We start from the raw sequence: 23,639 nt of genomic DNA, 5'->3' as shown, positions 1-23,639 counted from the left end.
ATGATGTGAACGGTGGTGAATCCGAAGGCATCCCCTGCACTCTTTTGCTTTCCTCTTATAATAAAAGCACAAATGTTAGCAGAGCAAGAGAGCTTGCTGCAGGTTTTTATGTGCAATGAAACCGTCCATTTCTCAACTCCCCAAAGCAATCCACCCACACCCCCAGCTGTGAAGGGAGGTGGGCGGTGCAGTAGTGATGGAGTGGAGTGGTTGTCAGCAGGCAGAGAGGGGAGAGAGAATTGGGAGTGAGATTAGAGGCTTGAACAACCAAGCACTGACAGAGTTCTATTTGTGAAACAACTGTGGAGCCTCTCCCCAAAATCTGTTTGCTACAGAGACACTGCCAGATATAAACCTAATAGTGTGCCCATACATCCATACATGTGCCAGTGTGATCCATCTGCATCCCTTAGTTTGCCAGTTGCTTTTGGTAGGGTGGATTTAAAAAACAACCAAACATTTCTACTTCCTTCCATGACTCTATTTTTGATTCTGTCTTTATCAACAATTCTTTAAAACAATATATCCTCTGAACCCAGCCAGCTATTCTGAGGTAATGAATTCATCTTCTAAAACAGTGGTTTCCAACCTTTTTCACTACTGTGGATCTTCTATCACTCCCACAAACTATTTGTGGACCCCTAATCACTCTCCAACTGTTCATGGACACTGCCCCCCATCAAAGCCAACTCTAGCTGTTATGTACATTTCATTAGGGCTATGTCTACACTAGAAGCATCTGTTGACAGAAGTTACCATCGACAGGGAAATCTCAACAGTACTCCGTCAATGGATTGCATCTACACACAACTTGTTCTGTCGCCAGAGGACTGCCAGACTGCACTGCCCTCTGGCCACAGAAACCAGAATGGCAGCTCTGCAAATGGGGCTGCCCAGCAACAGGAAGCCTTCACTGTTGACAAAAGTATCTATACTGCACTTGTGTTGATAGTACTCTGGCCACAGATTGTTATGCCTCAAAGTCTCAAGGGATAACACTGTCAAGGCAACGCAGAGTTCTGTCGACAGAATGCTTTAAGTGTGTAGGCTCTCCCCAAGTTATGTTGGCAGAAGGCCCCTTCTGTCAACAAAACTCTACTGTAGATGCACCCCGCGTGAAAAAGGAAACCACAACAGATTTTCACATAGCAATTAATAGCATTATTGGAAAACTATTTAATTTAAAAATAATAGATTGTACCTTCGCAATTTATTTAAAACTTTTCTTCTGTGATCATTTTAATTTATCTTCCCCCCGGCCCCCATGGACCCCATACAATATTCTCACTGACCTCCAGGGGTCCGCAGACCCCAGGCTGGGAATTCGTGTTCAAAAACATTTAATTTCAGTGTGCATGAGGGAATTTCCAGCCACATTTACCTTTACATATATCTTAATTTTCAGCACACTCTAATGTACTCCACTGGAATTATTTAGCAGACTCCTAATCATTCAGGGACACATCAGCATATCCTCTTGTGTGTTTTGCTTCCCAGGGAGTTAGAATAGCTATGATTACTCAAATTGTAGTTGCTAAGTTAGTGGAACACTTGCATAAGTGCTGCTTTTCTAGGGGAGCCCCACCTATTCCTGACAATACCTGCTGCAAAGAATTCTTCAGAGCAATGAAGTACAGAAAAATGTGATTAATTGTGGAGAATGTGGCTCAACATGAACGTGACATTAACAATTTTAGATCCAATTCTACAACCTTGACTTGTGTGACTCAGGACTATAGGATTTGGCTCCCTATTTACCACACACAGTGTTGTGGCATAAGATGTTGACCCAGCAGAGTATTTAAACGCCTGCTTAGCCTTTCAAAATGCAAGTCTCCCCACAGATGTCAATCGAAATACTCATGTTTTAAACTAAGCTCATGCTGAAATACCTTGTGGGACCAGCCCCTTATTGATCAGAAAGCTCTAGGGAGCCCCTATCCAGATCTTGATCATTTACATTTTTTCTCGTTTCTTTTTATGCTCATTCTATTTCCCACCTTGAAACAAAAAGAAAACAAAAAACGGAGATATACAAATCTTGTATAGCTGCAAGGGACCTTGAGAGGTTATCCAGTTCAGTCCTCTGCACACACACACAGGACTTATCACCATCACCGACAAGCCCTCCCAAAAGATTGAACTCACAACCCCAGGTTTACAAGACTTATGCTCTAACCTATGACACCCCAAAACATAGCTAGAGATGCTGGCAATTGAACCCAAGGCCTCATACACACAAAGCATGCATGCTACCACTGAGCTACATTCTCTTAATCCTCACTTTCATTTAGCACATTCGATAACTGGTGAAAGAAACAGCAAAGGGGTAGCAAAGCAGCACAAGAGAGCACTGAGAGCTGACAGTAAGCAGTTTAACCCAATTTCACAATAAACGAATACTGCAGTACATACCAGTCACTTGTGAATGCTTCTGTGCTGTAGGATCACCCGGGAGTCTGTGTCATCTCAACTGGCTCTCCAGCCACTTTTCCCTGTTTGAAGGGAGCCAAAGCCTGAGGACAGAGAAGGATAGGACAAGAAACGACTAAAATATCAAAGATTTTACAGTAAAGCAGCAGGCGTCTGCAATGGACTTAAGATGCAGCAAGGTGACTGTCTTCTCAACTGGCCCTCCACCCACTTTTCCCTGGGTTAAGGGAGTCAAAGCTTGACGAAAGAGAAAGAAAAGAACGGGAACATGATTTTTGGTTCCCAGCTTCACTACATAGAGACCATTTGCTGGAGACCTAAATAAGGCAAGGTTGTCCAATGTGGGGGACAGGACTCACCAAATTTCAACAAGCAGTGTTGCTGGTGGGGGCAGCTCTGATCGACTGTTAGAGGGCTGGAACCCTCATCCCATAGGTGGGGGGGGGTTGGGTGGATCGTAGGATGAAGTGACAGTTAACGTAGTCCCTTCAGTGTTGCTCAGGCGTGGGGGCCAGCCCCTATTGATTGGCTGGGGGCCAGCCACCCTTCTTGCCATAGGGGACTTTGGGGTCCATGGCTGCAGAGCCAGTTGACATAGGCCCCTCCATAGCAGCAAGCCCCTGAAAATCTTAGCCACCATGGGAGACTTTCCCCGGCAGTAGCAAGCCCCTCAATATTTTTGGTGGGGAGTTGTGGGGTCTGTGTCTTGAGGGCCAATTGAGATGGTTTCCCCAAAAGCTTCAAGCCCCCCAAAATATTTGAGGGGTGCAGGGTCCATGGCTCAAGGGTCAGTTGAGATGGTCCCATTGGCACCTGTGAAGCCCCAGAAATCTTAGCCACTGGGGTGAGACTTCCCCCCGCTGGCAGCAAGGCCCTGAAAATCTTTCCCACCCTTGGAGCCCTCACTGCATGCAAGCCAGGACATGGTGCAGCCTGGTCCACACTGAACAGCAGGTATGTTCTTTTTTTGGGTTGGGGGCTAGCCCTGTCATGTGGCTAGGTGCGGGACAGACCCCACCTGCATGGCACCTGTGGGGGAAGGAGGGGAGCCCTACACAAATATGAATGGCAGAAAATAAGTTTCTCAGCCCTCAGCCTCTCATACAAGCATGACACCTCCACACCCCCCAACAGCCTAGCTGCCATATAATGTGGCAGGGCAGGGACAGGCACCAACACAGGAAAAAAAAAACAAAAACATATGCTCAGCTTGCAGCAGTAAAGACAGAACCATGAACTACGTGTTGGGACTATGGGTAGATGCGCTCACAGCACTGATAGCAAAGAAAGAAAGAAGTTTCTCTGCCTCTCATACAAACATGACCCCACAACCATTGGCTTCCTTGTGCCGAATTCATATTTGCAGGCTTCCTGTTAACTTAATTCCTGCACAACTGGAAAGCAACATAGATGGAAGGAGCCAGAACAGAAGACTGTGGGGCATTGTAGGATACATATGGGATGCCTCTGGAGGCTAAGGAATTCAATTCAAAGACTTGGCACTTCCACACTAGCCTTCATTCAAATTTTTAAATTCAAACTTGACGCTACACCCACTCGCTTTTGATGATGTTATGATATCAATCTCAGTGCTCCCTAAAATCTAGCTAATAGTATTTACAGCAAAGTCAGTGATGTTGTAAAATCAAGATAACTACCCGAAATTCAACTGTATCATGTAGCGTAGACATCGCTGAAATAAAATAAAAAGGGAAATGTGGCACTGAATCCAATCTTAGTAATTAAAAAAAATGCTGAAGGTGATTGCTCATATGTCTAGCACAAATTATTTTGGTCTCCTGCAAATGCCACAGCTTTGTCTCTGATTCTGTACTTGATGCAAGATGGCTTATTACTATTGTTTTGGTCTTGTTATTGCTGTGTAATCTGCATATTTATGCAATACATTTGTCAGGATATTTAAACTCTGCAGTGGGCATCTCCTCTATGTATATACACCTTGCAGGAGTGATGTTTCTGTATTAATGGCCTGTAAGCCAATCATGCTCTGCTTAATGAAAAACTTGCTCAGAGGGGGTAGGTGTGTTAGTCTGCAGATCCACAAAATACAAGCAGTCCCATAGCACCTTAAAGACTAACACATTTAGGCTGTGTCTACACGTGCCCCAAAGTTCGAAATGGCCATGCAAATGGCCATTTCGAAGATTACTAATGAAGCGCTGAAATGCATATTCAGCGCTTCATTAGCATGCGGGCGGCAGCCGTGCTTCGAAATTGACGCTCCTTGCCGCCGCGCGGCGCGTCCAGACGGGGCTCCTTTTCGAAAGGACGCCGCCTACTTCGAAGTCCCCTTATTCCCATGAGCTCATCATGAGCTGTGGATCTGCAGCTCATCATGAGCTCATGGGAATAAGGGGACTTCGAAGTAGGCGGCGTCCTTTCGAAAAGGAGCCCCGTCTGGACGCGCCGCGCGGCGGCAAGGAGCGTCAATTTCGAAGCGCGGCTGCCGCCCGCATGCTAATGAAGCGCTGAATATGCATTTCAGCGCTTCATTAGTAATCTTCGAAATGGCCATTTGCATGGCCATTTCGAACTTTGGGGCACGTGTAGACACAGCCTTAATGATTAATGAGCTTTCGTGGGTAAGGCACACTATCTGATGAAGTGGGTCTTACCTACAGAAGTTCATTAAGTAAAATTGTTAGTCTTTAGGTGCAAATGAAAAAGTTGTTCCTCTGTGTAGTTGCAATCAAACTGCTGAAACAATTAAGAAATTAACTTGTACGCAACTGAACTCAAGGATCTATTTACCTGCGTAATTTTAACCATTCCTATGGGCCAACAGATGAGAGGCCTCTCCCTGTTTATTCCCTTTGGCTTTCATTTTGTTTGTGACATCAGTATCGTTGTATAAAAATATTATTTCCTTGCCATTACCTTTTAGGGGCTTCCCACTCTTCACAGAAGATTTTTTACAAGGCAGTTCATTCAAATCAGCTTTTCCCACTCATTCTCCATTTCTAAAATTCAACATTTTAGTGACTCAAACACTGGCAGTATGACACTTGGAAGTGAATAGCAGTTTTCTATTCAGGTTCTTATACTGTAGTTTGTTCCAATGTGCATGTGAACTCTCACATATTTACCGTATTTCTATGATATCAAATAGACCGTGATACTTTGCTGTTGACCCCTTTACAAATATTAAATCCCCAACCACTCCTGAGAGGTGTGTGGGTAATTAGTTAAGCTGTTTGGAAGAAACAGGAAAAATGTTTTGTGAAACCTTTTGAAACCATTAGAATAATCAGATACATATTTTACAATGGGTGGAAAAGCCAGGCACAATAATATTAAGCCCTACAATTTCCAGTGAATTTCCATTTTGGGCACCTGTTTTTTCCAACACTCTGAGCCTAAGTTTTACAAATACCAAGCACCTCTAGTTGTGATGCAGAGGCTTATCACCATGAAAAGCAGGGAGTAGGAATCTAAAGTTGGACACCTAATATTAGCGGAAATTTTTGAAAATATGGGTTTGAGTAGCTGTTCAGCTGCACAAAGTATCTGCAGGATCAGGAAAATAAACTAGTCATCCTAAATCTCAGTCTCCTGTCTCTAAATGTATAAACCAGCTTCTTAAGCTATGACGTCCACACTACTACATGGTTACCATTTAAAGTTTGCCAACAAATACCAAACTATCGGTATAGTTATTTCCTGTTCCAAATATAGAACCTGGTAGAAGCCCATTTGGTATACAATTTATTTTTCTTTCTTAGAAATTAGCCTTTCCCATAAAGAGCAGAAAACTTGAATGTATAAAATAAAGGTAATACATTTTAGTATTAAAATGGCCTTTTAATATTAATTGAAAGAAGCAGCAATGTTTGTTTAAAAACGCTCATCAAAAGTCATTTGCCTAAATCCTCAGAAGTGTACTTGAAACATTTGTATTTCAGGATATAACAAAGTTATAAACAAAGGTCTTACAGGCTGGCAGCAGCCTAGAGCGAATTCATATTTATTTGTTCCAGTAATGGCCTCTGTGTAATTGTTAAAAGTATGCAAAAAAGCAAACAATTGATTGCAAAAATAGTTACAATAATTGTGGCAAACAATTCACAGCCTTTTCTGAATTTCATTTCTCCCTCTTTGTATCCCTTCAATGACTTTTTGCCTCAATAGAATAAAAGTTCTTTATTTTCAAGCCCACCATGTGGGGTATTAGAGCCTATAACTCTTAGTTTGAGAGAAAAAAAACTATTCAATATTTCTAAAATTTTCACAGCAGTGTTCTGCAAAAAGAGTTTAATAACAGGGATTTAGAGAATTTAAAATTCTAAATACTGGTTCTTTATCCTAGTGATGGACAAGTGAGATCAGAATCAGAATCCACTGAATACAGAGTCTAATCCTGAGCTGGTGTAAAAGGGTACAGATGTTCACCTCATTGTAGTTTCAACCATTTATCGAAGATGAGGATCCGGCCCAGTACCTCCTAACTGTTTCATCATTAAATTAAGAGAGTCCTTACCATTGATATCAACCTTAGACATCCATCTTGTAAAATACACATTTGCAGGACTGTAACACAGGAATGAAAAGTAGTGGCAGAGAAAGAACCCATGGGAGAGAAAGGAAGGTTTCTGAATTCATTATGGATAACCAGAGATAAATCATAATGAATATATTCTGAAAAATACTTGCAGTGGAATAATGGTTCCTGGTCCTTATTATAGTGAATTGTTTCCAAACGTTACGGACTTGATCCTGCCCCCATGAAAGACAATAGTAAAAATGATATTCATTTCATGCATCCATTAACCACAGCCAGTACCTTTTGTTTCTAATATCCTCTGTCCAGTATTATGTTGTTTACACAGTATAGGAGGAACAGATTCATTACAATTTTTCTCTCATATTATATAGTAATCTTAATTAGTGTTCCTGTAGCCATGGGGCTGGCTTCCTTGAAGCTGTTCCAATCTCTTCTAGCGGAGTCTCACAAATCAAAGGCAAACTGGAAGAAAAAAAGATTTTACACACACACACACACACACACTTTCTTGCCAGATTTTACTGAATCATAAGTTAAAACAAACAGAATTTCCTGTTGAATACTAGCTAGACTATAAATGATCCTGGTTTTTACATTCATAAACTGAAGAGTCATTATGAAATAGAAATTAATGTGTTTAAAACATGTGCTGTCCCCAAACCAGCTAGCTGCTCCAGATTTTATGAAGGAATATTCCCATGGGGGAAACTAATAGCTATTTTTTTCCCTTTGCATCTCTTCGGAAAGCTATGCTACAGCAGGATACAAAGCCATATTTAGCCATTTTAAGGGGAAAATGCAAAATATTCCTTCCCCAAAATGTAAACATTCTTGTCCAGCATTTATCCTCAGCAACAAACGGGACTCGTCTGAAGATCTGTGGTGAGGCGGAAGAAAAGACGAGGTGATTTGTTGGCATTAGTGTTTCATTGGCATTGAATCACATTTTCAAGAGTGCCTCCATAAGGGCTAGACACTTCTAAATGAAAGCCAACATCCTGCTTCCAGGAGCCCAGTAGTCGGCTCAGCTAACGATGGACTGGCACGTCTCCTCTCCAGCTCAGCTGTGGTTTAAATCCATCGTCCTGGCTCCTAGCATACTCCCTTTTCTATCTGATTTCACCACCCATTGCCATCTCAAGATGGAGAAACATACAAGGTGAGAGAGTTTCCCTGCTCATTTGTTGCCAGCCTCTTTCCTCCCTTTTACTTATACCTCAGAGCATGTATTGTAACAGAGAGCCCCAAAGCAGGATTTTTTATTCTCTTTCAGACACAAGTAAAAGAGAAGTCTTAGAACACTGTCAAGTTAGCATTGCAGGACACACAATTTGCACACGATTCTTGGTTTCTCTATTCAAAAGGGAGAAGTGGGTCACCCAGTACTGGATTTGTCAAAAGAAGAGGAAATGGAGACAGAGAGAAGATACAAGATAAAAAGTATTTGTCCGAAAGCAGGAATAAAACTAATGGATTTCTGGCTCACAGGGCCAGTCTTCAGCTCGTATTAATAGCTCCATTGACTACCACCATGTATCTTCATAGAGGATCCATTCCATAGTCCAGCAGTAAGACTACACATTTCACCTCTGAAATGTCATTTTCTGGCTGGTATTTAAGGGAGGGGAGGAAGCGATTTGAAAGCATAAGTTGCTGTAAACAGAAATTAAAATTGATACTTTTAAAAGAAACTACTGCAAGCATAATACAGCATTTCAGCGGATCCCTTCTGAGGTTGTGAACAAAAGATGGCACAGGGAAAATCCTGTTGCAGATTCTTTTTTCCTTTAAAAATAATGAAAGTCATCTAGATGGAGAACTCTTATGGTCCAAATGTATGAGTCAAATGTCCAACTTCTTTTAAAATAGAACTAAAATAACATTATGGAAACCAGCTTGAACTTTTGACTGCACTTCCAGTTTTATGTCATTTGTTTCACGTACAACATCTCTTTATCTTTTGATTGTCAAAGGTTGCCTGTTAGACGCTCTTTATCATCACACTAGGAGTAAAACAAGGTTTGTTGTGTACTGTATACACAAAATACATCAATGCAGCATATCGTCAGCTTCATAAATCAGACAATATTTGGTTAGAGGCAGCTTCATTTGATTTCTTCTGAGCAATATAATTTGCTGAAGTAAACCTATTATCCTGGTACTCTAAAACTGCCTGAACTGTTTACTATCAGATTTAACGTATAGTTAATTAGAAAATAATTGTCTTCTAGCACAAATGTCAGCTCAAAACAGAGTCTAAGTTATTTCCAGGCAAATAAGAGGACATTATAGCATATAATACCATACAGAGCTAAGAAAACAAACTCAGCCAAGCATATGGATGTTGACAAGGGTGCCAGGAGAGAGCATATGGCTATATCAGCAAAGGAGATGTATTAAATCTAATTTTGGCGATAAAAGAAAAACGTTTACCAAATCTGAAAACACATTGTGTACCTGGTGGCATTCATATATTAGCCCCTCTGCATGGGGTATTAATAACGATATCAGTCATTGAGCACATAGGACCCCTAGCAGTATGAAGTTCTGTCATCTACTCAGAGAAAGTAGGTGGCCAGATGTTCACTAGTGTAAAAGTGTTGATAGCTTAATTAAATTCCATACACACATCTCAGGACACTGAATATTACAATAAAATTTCCACTGACTTGAATAGATCTACACTGATTTGCACCAGTTGAGGAGGTGGCTCTCTCCTTGAGTAGTTCAACAACTCTGGCTTGCTGTGAGGACAGGAGGAAACTTTTGAAAATACCAATATATGTGAGAGTGTCACAGATGCTGTTATCTTAGAATGAGATTTGCAACGTGTTCCTAACTCCTGTGCACCATTTAAATATTTACCCTGTTTATATAAACATATCTTCAAGATTATGTTTGTGAACATTCCACATTATTTGTGGACTGTCTTCCAAGATGTTATTGGAATACCTACCCCAAAATAACTTCACTAGTAAGTAAAATCAGTGTTGCTAATGTATGAACATTAGTTTAATTGGTGTCTAAAATTAAATTGTCTGAAACATAAACAGACTTCTCCTTTTCTCCTCATTGCTACAGTAGGAGAGAATTGCTTACCTTTCAGTAACAATGCTCTTTAAAATGTGTGGTCCCTTTCTGTATTCCACTATCTGTATGCATGTGTTCCACATGCCCATGGTTGCAAACTTTGACAGTAGCGTCCATGGGACTGTGCATATGCCCCGGACCAAGGACAAAGGGTGGAGTGAATGGGCCACCTTCCTAGGTCTTTCTTTATTATCAATCTAGTTGTGAGCTGAAGCAAAGAGAAAGGAGGGTGGATAGTGGAATAAAGATAGGGACAATACATTTTAAGGAACCTCCAATTCCTATACAGTAAGTACCTCTCCTTTTTTCTTATGTATGTTCTACTCTGGGTGATTGACAAGAAGAATTTAACTCGGAAGAGGTCACAAGGCTGCAGCTGGTGGGGCTGTCTGATGGACCAAAGCTCTGCAGGAAGCACCAGTAGAAGCGTCCTACATTAAGGCATTATGCCATGAATATGTGGCTGGAACTCCACAAAGCTTCTTTGCAAATATGAAAGGAAACAGCTTGACTTCAGACTCTTTCCTTTTTTTCTTCATAGGTAATAAGAAAAGATTAGCTGTCTGTCAAAGGAATGAAGTCTATTCTCTTTCAATAATTGTGATTTTTAGGGGGAAAACCTACTGTAAGTGGATTGATTGGTTCAGGCATATTTTGAAACTATTTTAGGGGTGAACTTAGGACAGTGCTGTAAGACTCCATCTTTATGAAATAAGGTTTTATCCACATTCAGTTCTTCAACCTCATCTAACCTGCTGACAGATGTGATGGCCACAAGGAACACAACCTTCATAGACAGAAACATGGCATATGTAGCTAGTGGCTTAGAGGTTGTGTATAATATAATCTGAGAGATCACTGATTGCTTGCAATATGCACGCCTGAGGGATTTTCCCATCACTGTGCAATGCAGAATTTGCACAGAAATTAATGTTCCGTACAGGATTTCCATGTTTCCTCCAGAAAAATGGGTTGCACACTGCTGGTTGCTATTATGTGATGCTGGATCCAGATGAGACCAGCTTGGAAACAAACTGTTGAGGAGAGGTGGGAGTAGATAGTATCGGAGGGGTCCAGGCAGCTATAGATCCAAGCACAGCTTGAAGAAAGAAAGTAGTATGATGGAAATGCCACACAAGTCTGGGACCCATCATCAGGCTGTTTCTCCCTCTAGATTCATGGGGCAGGGAAGGGTGGGAGTACATGAAGTGTCTGGGTTGCGGGGGGAGACAATCTCACAGCTGTGTTCTGGGGGAAGGGGTTGTAGGTGTCTGGACCCCGAGCTGAGCTTTAGGGGAAAGAGGGAGAGAAAACGAACAGCTCCTTTGTAACAGTTCCTTTAACCCTCAGCTACAGGGGAAATCTTGTGAGTTTGTATTGTTACAGACAGGTAACAGCTATTTTGAAACAGAATTGCCAGAATGATTGAAACCTGCATGATAACATACTTATTTTGACAAAACAGAAAGAATTTTAAAATATGGTACACAGAATCCCCTGGGAGTAAATCTGTCTGGAGGTAGGCAAACGGAGTCTTGCGCAGATACAAAGTTTTACTGATGAATGAGGACAAGGACTCCTGCCAAGAACTGTAGTTGCAGAAAGAGGAGAACATGGGATTGCCTCTCTCTGGAGCGAGTGCCCCAGGGCACTGTTGTACTGGCTCCAGCCTCACTCACTAGGGTGGGGATCTGGCTCAGTGACATGCCCCAGGCAGAAGACGCAGACGTCTGTATGGAATGGAAGGGGGATGGCCTGGGAGCAGGGTGGAGAGTGGTACAGATGTACCAGAGAAGCTAATGGACTACCAGTTCCTTGGAGAAGCAACTCTATGTGCTGCTTCTCTTGCCACTGCAGTGGTCAGAAAAGCTCTGCAGCTACCAATGTGGGCAGCCGCATCTGTGGGTATAAATTTTTAGCCTCACCAGGCTCAAAAATAAGCCCTCACAATTACTCAATCTAGGGTCACTCTGACGAAGTCTCTTGTGTGTGGGAGTAAGGACAGACTAAGTTTACACTGACTCATCTGTAAAACAGGAGCTGAAGCATTAACAAAGGTAATTTGTAAGCCTTTTAATGAGTCCTGACAAAAAGAAGCCAGTCATTGAGAAAGGAGACAATGGGAAAGCTGTCACAAGATATGGGCTGCTTCTACTGGGTCTGAGGCTGTGTCTGCATTACACCCTAACATTAGTATCAGAGAATCAAAGGGCTGGAAGGGACCTCAGGAGATCATCTAGTACAGCCCCCTGCTTCAACCCCCCCTAAGTCATCTCAGCCAGGACCTCGTCAAGCCGGGACTTAAAAACTTCCAGGAGTGGAGAATCCACCACCTCTCTAGGCAATGCATTCCAATGCTTCACCACCCTCCTGGTGAAGTAGTTGTTCCTAATATCCAACCTACACATCTCCCTCTTCAACTTTAGACCATTACTCCTTGTTCTGCCATCTGACACCATTGAGAACAGTTCTTCACCCTCCTCTTTAGAGCTCCCACTCAGGAATGTGAAGGCTCCTATTAAATCACCCCTAAGTCTTCTCTTCTGTAAAGTAAACATGCCCAAATCCCTCAGCCTATCCTCATAGGTCTTGTGCTCCTTAATCATTTTTGTTGCCCTCCCCTGAACCTGCTCCAGCACATCCACATCCTTTCTATACTGGGAGGCCCAAAACTGGACACAGTATTCCAAATGTCACCTCAGCAGTGGCAAATAGAGGGGAACAACCACTTATCTAGATCTGCTTGAAATGCGCCTCCTAATTCACCCTAGTATGCCATTAGCCTTCTTGGCAAGAAGGGGACACCGTTTACTCATATCCAGTCTTTCATCCACCATAACCTCTAGGTCCCTTTCCACTTTACTGCTGCTTAGTCAGTCAGCCCCCAGCCTGTAACAATGCTTGGGATTTTTCCACCCCAGGTGTGGGACTCTGCACTTTTCCTTGTTGAACTGCATCAGATTTCTTTTGACCCAGTCCTCCAATTTACCCAGCTCACTCTGGATTCGCTCTCTACCTTCCAACATATCTACCTCTCCCCCCAGCTTTGTGTCATCCGCAAACTTGCTGAGGGTGCAATCCAGTCCCTCATCCAGGTCATTAATAAAGATGTTGAACAACACCCGCCCCAGAACCGAGCCTTGCAGCACTCCGCTTGAAACCACCCTCCATGCAGATATTGGGCCACTGAGCACTACCTGCTGGGTCTGACCATCAACCCAGCTTTCTATCCTTCTTATACTCCAAGGATCCAATCCATATTTCCTTAACTTATGCGCAATAATGTTGTGGGAGACTGTATCAAAAGCTTTACTGAAGTCAAGGTATATCACATCAACTGACTTCCCCATGTCCACAGAGCCTGTTACCTCATCATAGAAGCTAATCAGATTGGTCAGGCAGGACTTGAAATAAGATAGGCAATTTGTGCGACACAAGTTGTGTAGCTTATTTCAAGTTGATTTCGAAATAGGCTATTTCGGCATGGGGCGCTGTCTAAATGGCACCACGTGCCAAAATAAAGTGCTATGTGGAGGCATCCTGTACTCCTGCAGGGAGGAATGCTGGAATAGTATGCCTGTAATCTTGAAAACTGTTTTGAGATGATAGATGCTTTTCTTAGATGCAGGCAGGTATTTCAGGAAACCGCCGAATCCCGATATAGCACACGCCATGTAGACTGTTCCCCTTCCAAGATTATGCTGATATTTACTATTATATCTCTTTACCAGCTCAAAAATAAACTATAGTTCTTTATACATATGCCATGTTTTCTAGCTAAATATAGAAAACAAGAAATTACTGTTTAGTTATATTTAGCCTGAGAAATCCAGTAATTACACATATTATTTAACTACTCTATTGCATTTCATATTGGCATAAAGAAGAATAGCACTTGCTAAAATTTAAAGAAGCTGTTACAGTAAGCTAAAATAAGAAATGTTAACATTATCTCTGATTAATCTTGCCAGATCTTTGTACATATATTTTAGTCAGCTGAAACCATAGTCTCTCTGTTGAGGAATGCAATGCCAGATTTTCATGTTTGCTTATTTCTCCACCTAGGACATTCTTCCTGTTCATTCTTAAGGAAGAGAATACTATCAAGCTTACTCAATGAGCAATTGGCCTTATGCCCTGGGGTTTTCTGTGGGGTTATCATTTGTACAATTGGGACAAAGTTTTATACTTTGCCCTCATTTTAATAATTTAGAATTTCTTTACAAATTAAATATAATCTGCTTAGCTGCAGATATTCTTGGCTTGTCCAAAGTGCCTTTAATTGCATGACCTCCCTCCTCTTGATATCATCTGGTTTTAGTATAATCTACAAATTCCATTGCCGTAATCACTTTTCCTTATATTCTGTCTCCTAAATCATGGTTATGTAAAAAACATTTCATGTTAATACTCATGCCTGTGGGATTCTATTAATTGCTTTTCTCCATCCTAAAATGCTTCCACTCAAAAGTGCCTTCTTTTTCATGACAGACTTATTTGTTTGTTATTCTCCACTCTGAACCACTCTTATGTGGCAATCTAGCACAGGTTAGTTTCTCAGCTAGGGTAAACTTACACACCTCCACCAGCCATGTTGGCCGTGTCTACACTAGCCAAAAACTTCGAAATGGCCATGCAAATGGCCATTTCGAAGTTTACTAATGAAGCGCTGAAATACATATTCATCGCCTCATTAGCATGCGGGCAGCCGTGGCACTTCAAAATTAATGCAGCTCACTGCCGTGCGGCTCGTCCAGACAGGGCTCCTTTTCAAAAGGACCCCACCTACTTCGAAGTCCCCTTATTCCTATGAGCAGATGGGAATAAGGGGACATCGAAGTAGGCGGGGTCCTTTCGAAAAGGAGCACCGTCTGGACGAGCCGCGTCAATTTCAAAGTGCTGCACCTGCCGGCATACTAATGAAGCGCTGAATATGTATTTCAGCGCTTCATTAGTAACTTTGAAATTACCATCTGTATGTCAATTTCAAAGTTTTTGGCTAGTGTAGATGTAGCCGTTGAGGGCTTGCCAGTGCTGGATTTGGAGAGCAGATCCCCTCATCTCTTTCTGCAGTGTCATTGGCCTGACACTGTTAAGTAATGTGGTGGAAGTAGAGGACTGAAAGGACCCTTGAGGATTTGTGGATAAACGCTCATTCAAAAGCACTCAGAAATGGTGGTGATCAGGGCTACATGAGTAGATAAAATTTTTAGTGGTGCAGGAGAACACACTGCATAATCAATGGCAACTTTCAGAATATACTGATATGTTATTTAATTACATGTGGAATCATATCCCCTCATCTGCATGCAGAAGTCCATCATCCAGCGCAGAAGGAAGGTTTGAATGCCTCCATGGTACCATTTTATATTTAAGAGGATAGCCGTGGCTGCTCACTCCCTTCTTCCAACACCTTCTTGTGATATGACCCACAGGCTACGTCTACACGTGCACGCTACATCGAAATAGTCTATTTCGATGAATAACGTCTACACATCCTCCAGGGCTGGCAACGTCGACGTTCAACTTCGACGTTGGGCAGCACCACATCGAAATAGGCGCTGCGAGGGAACAGCTACATGCCAAAGTAGCACACATCGAAATAAGGGTGCCAGGCACAGCTGCAGACAGGGTCACAGGGCGGACTCAACAGCAAGCCGCTCCCTTAAAGGGCCCCTCCCAGACACACTTGCACTAAACAACACAAGATCCACAGAGCCGACAACTGGTTGCAGACCCTGTGCATGCAGCATGGATCCCCAGATGCCGCAGCAGCAGCCAGAAGCCCTGGGCTAAGGGCTGCTGCACACGATGACCATAGAGCCCCGCAGGGGCTGGAGAGAGAGCGTCTCTCAACCCCTCAGCTGATGGCCGCCACGGCAGACCCCACAATTTTGATGTTGCAGGATGCAGATCGTCTACATGTGCCCTACTTCGACGTTCAACTTCGAAGTAGGGCACTATTCCCATCCCCTCATGGGGTTAGCGACTTCAACATCTCGCCACCTAACGTCGATTTCAACTTCGAAATAGCGCCCAACACGTGTAGCTTTGACGGGCGCTATTTCGAAGTTGGCGCCGCTACTTCGAAGTAGCGTGCACGTGTAGACGCGGCCACAATTGCACTTCCAGACTGCTGCATATTAGAACAAACATAATTCCCTTGTAATCCTACCTTTTCAAATGATAGCACACAATCATGCACTTGTGTACAGTGATTGTTCAATGATGATATATGGTAATTATCCTAACATTTGCCATATAAGTAGAACTCTTAACGCTTGTGCTTTGAAACTTAGTGTTAAGGAATATTCAGGAATATTTGACAGGCGTGATCTGTCATTTGGTGATCCAGGCTCATTCTCCTTAATTAAAATCACATATCTCCTGGCAATTCCCCATTCCTTGGCTGACTTTTGTTTCTGCTGTATGCTATACTGCAGAAATGAAAAAAAAAAATTCTGGTCTGTAGATTTTAGAGTTTTCCTTAATACCATTACATACAGTGTTATATCAGCTTTCTCACAGTTTATCCTTGAATTATGTTTTGTGAACCAAAATAAATAAATAAATAATGGTATATGACATGGCTTGAAACCATAGCTCATGGCTCCAGCATATGGAATCTGGTCTCTCGATGGGCAATCAATCCACTTCATGTTGTCTGAGAACAAGCTAAAGGTTTCCTTATCTCTGACCACTTCCTTCATGAGTTTAACTGGCAATCTGCCTGAATTCTGATACTCCAGTTCTTTAACTACTTGTTCTGCCATGAGCCTGATTTCCTTCTTCCTCCTTTGGGAGACTTATATTTCTTTCTGGCATCAGTTACCCATTCTCATTTGGGTATACTTCAGAAATAATTTATTTAGTTTTAAGTTAAATGACCTTAACCTCTCCTCCTGACATGCAATACTTAAAATTTCTACTAATTCCTGGTGTTCCCTTTCATTCTCTTTTACATTGTTTGTTATGCACAAAAATTATTCCATAACCTTTCCAATTCTCCCTCTATATGATATTGCCTACTCATATTACCACCTTTGCTCACACCATATTTATCCATAGATGTCTTGAATAACCTTTCCATTTCAACTGAAAAATTTCTTGCATCTGTCTCATGTTCATGCTGCTGAAATTCATTACCAACCTTCCTCACTTGCAGCTCTGCCTCCAACCTCCACTGTTTCCTATTAGCTTTAATTTGCTAAGTTAACTGGATTACTGTTCCTGTTACTTAGGACATCTGGAGATGTTTAATGAAGGCTAATAATGCTCAGCTTTTGAAGACCAAGTTAAGGATCCCATGACATTTTAAAAAAGATAATGAGATAACCCCAGTGGCCAGTCATTTTTCCCTTTCAGTAAAAGAGTCTTTGTTGAGAAAGGCTTTAAGTGTGAGAGGTGCACACAAGCATTTAATGGCTCGCTCTTTAAATCTGGAATATATTTGTCATCTATTTTCTATCCCCAGTCTACAGTTCTGACACTCCAAGTATTGTTTGTTATCAGCTCTTTGAGATTATGATTCGACTATGCCACTCACACTATCATATGCTTTGCCACTATAGCTTTTTATTTAAATTTTGTTTGTAGCTCTGCATAACCAATCTCATGATGTAAACAAAATTACTACACTGTAGGACCTCTCTGAATTCTTAATTTTAACCCTTAATGTGAATCCTAAAACTCTCAGAATTTGTAACAGATAAAAAACCCTTTCTAAATTAAGGAATTCACAGGCCAAAATACCTGCAGGAGTAAAGTGGCACAACTCCATTGACTTCTCTGGAGTTTCACTACTTAAACCAACTGACAATTTAGCTGTCAGTATGGCTGAAATCCTGGGTCCATGTAGATAATGGAGAGTTTTGCTACAGACTCAGAGTCAGCCAATGACTCTGCATGCTTAATACTAGTTTTTTAGTGGACAGACTTTGGAAAATTCAAGCAGGATCTCCTGATTATCTTCTTTCAGGGATATAAACACAGTAATGTGATTTTATTTTTTACAAGTCCTCCCCACTCAGATCCCAGAGGGATCTCAGTAGCTCTCACAGTACTCTAACATGACAGCTTGGGTCTCAATGGCATTTTGTTTGCAGTTTTATTTAGACTTCAATAGTTCTGTATCTTAAAATAGACAAAAAAACCCACCCTCAATACTTTGTACAGTAGCCACTCACTCAGTCAAAGGAATATTTTAAAAATAAACATCAGGATTTGCTCCATATGACAGTTACTTCAATGAAACGACATCAACTAAGGAACTTACTCTAAGACTTAAACATAGCATTGGCCTTGACACTGGAACATTTGATTAAACGCTGGCAACAGATATTTAAATTAAAGCTATTTAGGGCTAGATTCTTAGCTAATACAATACAAATCAGTACCGTTCCACTGAAGTAAATTGAACTATGTTAATTTACACCAGTTTAAGATCTGGTCCTTTATTTAGACTTGTCCATAATTACAGAGAATAAAGATAACCTACCCCTTGCTTATCCAGACCAACTGTATTTTTGCAATTCCTGTTGCATTCTAAATTGTGCCCCAAATACCCATTAGCAGCTTAGACTTCAGTGGTGACTTTAACTGGAAATAAATCACAAGCTATCAGCATTAGTATTTTTTCTTTGTGCAAATAGGATGCATTTTGTATGATACACTGGGCAAGTTTTTAAGGATGATAGAAAAATCAATGTATTATTTTAGATATTTCCAATAGACTGCATAGGGGAATTAAGGCTACCCCGACTCCATTTCAGAGAAAATCATCAAGTATCTAAGAATGAGTTCACATATAACTTCTATACAGAGAATAGCAGAGTTACAGTATCCCATATTCTGTTTTACAGAACTGCCAAATGACAAAGCCCTCGATATTTAAAAGGACTGTAAATCATCTGAACAGTCTAGAATGGACTGTACTGTTTTGTGCTATATCAGAAGTCTTGCATGTATGATATCACTTCAGTCACCACTTAAATATATTTAAGTAAAAATTAGTGATGTTTTGATTCTGACCATCACTAAAACCTTGTTTCATATGTTAGGAAAGGAATGAAAGACAACTGAAAATTTTCTGAGAGTAAAATTACTTTTAACTTTAGCTATTTTTGACTGCTTCTGTTTTTCCGGATTCCGAGAGATTAGACTTGTTCAGAATATTTTAAGGTTGTGAACTGTTTTGAGGAGACATGAAATCCTGGCCCCCCCATTGAAGCTCAGGGAAAAATTCCTATGGACTTCACTAAGGCCAACATTCCTTTTGTTATTTCTTACGCTGGTCCAAACATAAAACACATACTCATAGTTTCCAAAATTAATGGATGCAGAAAGAGATTCGCAGAATGGTAGTATCATAGAACACTAGAACTGGAAGGGACCTCAAGAGGTCATTGAGTCCAGTTCCCTGTCCTCTTGGCAGGACCAAAAACACCATCTAGACCATCCCTGTCAGGTGTTTGTCTAACCTGCTCTTAAATATCTCCAGCGACGGAGATTCCACAACCTTCCTAGGTAACCCATTCCAGTGTTTAACCACCCTGACAGTTAGGAATTTTTTCCTGATGTCTATTCTAAACCTCCTTTTCTGCAGTTTAAGCCCACTGCTCCTTGTCCTATCATCAGAGGTCAAGGAGAACAATTTTTCTGCCTCTTCCTTGTAACCCTCTTTGAGGTACTTCAAAACCACTATCATGTCCCCTTTAAGTTCTTTCTTTTCTAAACTAAACAAGCCCAGTTCTTTCAGTCTTCCTTCATAGCTCGTGTTCTCTAGACCTTTAATCATTCTTGTTGCTCTTCTGTGGAGCTTCTCCAATTTCTCCATATCTTTCTTGAAATGTGGTGCCCAGAACTGGGCACAATATTCCAACTGAGGCCTAATCAGGGCTAAGTTAGAGTGGAAGAATGACTTCTTGCATCTTGCTCTCAACACTCCTGTTAATGTACCCCAGAATCATGTTTGCTTCCCCCCACCCCCACAACAGAATGATACTGTTGACTCATATTTAGCTTGTGGTTCACTATGACCCGTAAATCTCTTTCTGCAGTACTGTTTCCTAGACAGTTGCTTCCCATTCCATATGCAGGAAAGCTGATTATTTCTTCTTAAGTGGAGTACTTTGCATTTGTCCATATTAAACGTCATCCTGTTTACCTCAGACTGTTTCTCCAGTTTGTCGAGAGCATTTTGAATTATGAGCCTATCCTTCAAAGCAGATGCAACTTCTCCCAGCTTGGTATCATCTGAAAACTTAATAAGCATACTCTCTATGCCAATATCTAAATTGTTGATGAAGATACTGAATAGAACCAGTCCCAAAACAGATTCCTGCATAACTCCACTTGTTATGACCTTCCAGCATGACAACAAACCATTAATAACTACTCACTGAGAACGTTATCCAGCCAGTTATGCACCCACCTAATAGTGTCCTCATCTAAGTTGTATTTGCTTCATTTATCAATAAGACGACCATGCGAGATCATATCAAATGCCTTACCAAATGTCTAAGTATACCACATCCACCACTTCTCCCTTATCCACAAGACATGTCCAAAAAAGCTATCTGATTGGTCTGGCATGATTTGTTCTTTACAAATCCATGCTGGCTGTTACCTATCACCTTATTTTCTTCCAGATCTCTGCACACGAATTCGTTAATTATTTGCTCCATTATCTTTCCTGGCTCAGAAGTTAAACTGACTGGTCTGTAGTTTCTTGGGTTGTTCTTTTTTCCCTTTTTATAGATGGGAACTATGTTTGCCCTCTTCCAGGCTTCTGGAATCTCTCCCAATTTCCAGAACTTTTCAAAGATGATGGCTAAAGGCTCAGATAACTCTATCAGCTCCTTATGTATTCTAGGATAGAAAAAAAAAATTGACCTTGACTTGTCATCAAATCCAGCCCCCTGCCCTCTCAGCCAGACCAAGCACCATCTGTGACAGATTTTTTTTTTAAATTTATTAGCTATGTCTACACGGGTATGCTACATCGAAATATCTTATCTTATTTCTTATCTTATATGTAAAGATCTTATATGAAAGATGTAGTGAAATTGAAATAAGCTATTTCGATGAATAGCATCTATACGTCCTCCAGGGCTGGTACCGTCAACATTCAACGTCGACGTTGGGCAACACTACATCGAAGTAGGCTCTGCAGGGGAGCGTCTACACACCAAAGCGGCCCACATCGAAATAAGGGTGCCAGGAACAGCTGCAGACAGTGTCACAGGGCGGACTAGCACTTCAAGGGCAACAGCAAGCTGCTCCCTTAAAGGGCCCCTCCCAGACACACTTGCACTAAACAGCACAAGATCCACAGAGCCGACAACTGATTGCAGACCCTGCTCATGCAGCATGGATCCCCAGCTGCAGCAGCAGCAGCCAGAAGCCCTGGGCTAAGGGTGGCTGCACACGGTGACCATAGAGCCCCACAGGGGCTGGAGAGAGCATCTCTCAATCCTTCAGCTGATGGCTGCCATGGCGGACCCCACTATTTCGATGTTCCGGGACGCGGATCGTCTACACGTGCCCTACTTCGACATTCAACGTCGAAGTAGGGAGCTATTCTCATCTCCTGTTGGGGATAGAAACTTCGACGTCTTGCCACCTTAAATCAATTTCAACTTCCAAATAGCGCTCGCCACGTGTAGGGCGCTATTTCGAAGTTGGCATGGCTACTTCGAAGTAGCCGGCTCATGTAGACATGGCTATTTACCCCAGCTCCCAAAATGGCCCTCATGAAGATTGAACTCAACTGTTGGTCTAGCAGGCCAGTGCTCAAAGCACTGAGCTATCCTTGCTCCCGGGATAGCTATTACAACACTTTTCATCTTTCTACTTTATTACAATAGTTTCTAAATGAGGAGCGTGGACCAAATAAGACTAAATTAGTTTGAACATACTTCAGTCTGTTATGTATAGTCATAAATTTGCTTCTATAAAGAATATTGAGTGAAACATCACAGAATAGCATGGAACTTTACGATCTCTTAAGTGAGCTCCTCTTTTCTTTATGGGAGTCTCCAGAGCCATGAAACTAGAAAGAGAGAGGGAGGTAACAGACTAGAAGCACAAAGAAAGTTAGATCCACAATGCTTGGAACTGGTCTTGTGGCACTGTTCCAGACTGCTGCATATTATACCAAAATAATTCCCTTTTTAAACCTACCTTTTAAAATGATAGTACACAATCATGCACTTGTGTGCAATGATTGTTGAATTAGGATACACAGTAATTACCCTCACATTTGCTAAAATGTAGAGCTCTTACTTAATGCTTGTGCTTTGAAACTTAATGTTAGAAATATTCAGAAATATTTGCTAGATATGATTTATCATTTGGGGAATCCAGGCTTGTTCTCTTTAATTAAATCACACTTCTCTTGGCAATTCTCCATTCTTTGGCTGACTCCTGTTTCTTCTGTATCTTAGGCTGCAGAATAAAAAAAGTTTCTCATCTATAGATTTTAGAGTTTTCCTTAATACCATTACATATTACATTGTATCAACTTTTTCACAGCTTATCTTTGAATTATTGATGATACTGCTTAAAAACAATAGTTTGTGGCACCAGCATACAGATTATAATCTCTTGTTGAGCAACCCACTTCATGCTGTTTCGGGACATATTAATATTCAGCCAATGTCACAATTAGAAAACATCAAGTTTTAAAATAGACACACAGTTTGAATATTATTACATTATTCAATAATTATTTAATTTCTTCTTTTCACATCATCAATTAGATGTAACAAAAATGATCAGGGTAATGAAATGGATAGTAATGCAACATCCTATTCATTCAAGTTTTAAGAATCTACTATTGTTAAATTATGATGGGTCCACCAATACGTACTTTCTATTCCATTTTTACATTAGGATAAACACACGCACACACACACACACACACTCTCTCTCTCTGCCCCCAAGTTATCATTGTCTCCAGAAAGCCAAGGTAAAGGCTCCCTGATGGCAAAGCAACCATGAAATTAATGTAAAAATTCCAAGAAGGAAAGCCTCTCTCGGCCTTAATCCTCAAGGACAAAACAAATCAGAACATTGGAAAGCCACAGACACAAAGTATCTACTAAGGCAGTGATCCCCAACCTTTTCACTAGTGCAGACCCCTCACTCCCCCCCAAACCATTCACGGATGCCCGTCAAAACCAGTTTTAGCTGCTATGTGCACTTCATTAAATGAAAAAGGAAAAGTAAAGACAGAAACAAACAACTGCTGTCCAAAAAAAATCTTGTGGTGCCTTTGTTAACATTACTGGAAAATATTTAATTGAAAAATAGAGTATAACTTTGCAATTTATTTAAAACCTATCTTTTATTTTTTCATGGACCCACTGTAATACCTTCGCAGACCCCCAGGGTTCTACGGACTCCAGACTGAGAACCATTGTACTAGAAATTCAGTGAATGGAAAGGTATAAATGAAGCGAACATTATGGCTACGTCTACACTAGCCCCAAACTTCGAAATGGCCACGCAAATGGCCATTTCGAAGTTTACTAATGAAGCGCTGAAGTTCATATTCAGCGCTTCATTAGCATGTGGGCGGCTGCGGTGCTTT

General features: G+C 41.3%; 1 protein-coding gene across 6 annotated transcripts in view; it reads right to left on the bottom strand.

Moving 5' to 3' along the window:
• NRG3 (neuregulin 3) overlaps positions 1–23,639 on the bottom strand; it is a 1,029,780-nt gene that overhangs the window by 967,582 nt on the left and 38,559 nt on the right. For all 6 annotated transcript variants that reach the window (XM_075000092.1, XM_075000093.1, XM_075000083.1 and 3 more), the window contains exon 2: positions 2,416–2,516. The gene's annotated coding sequence lies outside the window, so the exon portion shown is untranslated. The remainder of the gene's footprint in view (positions 1–2,415; positions 2,517–23,639) is intronic.

Source organism: Carettochelys insculpta, chromosome 7 (assembly GCF_033958435.1).
Source record: "Carettochelys insculpta isolate YL-2023 chromosome 7, ASM3395843v1, whole genome shotgun sequence".
NCBI classification, from domain to species: Eukaryota; Metazoa; Chordata; order Testudines; family Carettochelyidae; genus Carettochelys; species Carettochelys insculpta.
The sequence above is the reverse complement of the archived record's forward strand: the minus strand, read 5'-3'. Positions and strand labels throughout refer to the sequence as shown.